This window comes from Galeopterus variegatus, unplaced genomic scaffold, assembly GCF_000696425.1.
Source record: "Galeopterus variegatus unplaced genomic scaffold, G_variegatus-3.0.2 Scaffold1608, whole genome shotgun sequence".
Taxonomy (NCBI): Eukaryota; Metazoa; Chordata; class Mammalia; order Dermoptera; family Cynocephalidae; genus Galeopterus; species Galeopterus variegatus.
The window spans coordinates 210,594-211,574 of NW_007727719.1; positions in this window are offsets into that span (position 1 = coordinate 210,594).

Consider the following 981-nt stretch of genomic DNA (forward strand, 5'->3'; position numbering starts at 1 on the left):
ATCGGGGCGCCCCCCTCGCCCCGCCCCCGGCCGCCCCCGCCCCCGCCCCCGGGCCGGCCCTCTTCCCGACTTTTTAATTGATTTTTTTTTTTTTTACATTTAGTGTAATAATTTTGACGAACAATTTTCAAACATTTTTATTGTGGAAAATTTCAACATATACAAAAGTAGAGAGATGAGCCTGATGAACCCCCATATAGTCACCACCCTATCTCAGCAATTACCAATTATGGTCAATCTTTTTTTACTTTATAGTTGCATCTACCTTGCCACCCTCCTCAACATTATTTTGAGCCAATTGCCAGACATCGTATGACTTCCCTAGTAAACATTTCAGTGTATATATTTAAAAGACAAGCATTTCTTTTGAAAATATACCCACAAAACTATCACTGCCCCCCATCAACGATAATTTCCTAATATCATCAGATTTTTCTTTTTTTTTTTTAAAGATGACCGGTAAGGGGATCTCAACCCTTGACTTGGTGTTGTCAGCACCAGCCATCCCTACATGGGATCCGAACCTGTGGCCTTGGTGTTATCAGCACCGCACTCTCCCAAGTGAGCCACGGGCCGGCCCCATCAGATATCGAATTAGTGTTTACATTTCCCTGATTGGGCTAAAATGTCTTTTTTTGTGTGTTTTTTCAGGTTTGACCGCATTGAGATCCAAACCATACATCCCAACTGGTTAATATATCTCTTAAATCTTTTCAAATCTATGGTTTCCCTTTTCCTCTCTGTTTTACTTGCAATTTCTGTTCTATCATTTCCTTTTCTTTTCTTTTCTCTGTTTGTTTTATTTTATTATATTTGTTTTTTAAGAAACTATAGAGTTTGTCCTATAGAGTTTTCCCTAGTCTGGATTTTGCTGATCACGTCCCCAGGCTGTTGTTTCGACCTCTTCCTCTGTCCCCTGTGTTCTCTGCAAATTGGTAGACCTAAAAGGTCTGACCAGATTAGGTTTGATTTTTTTTTTTT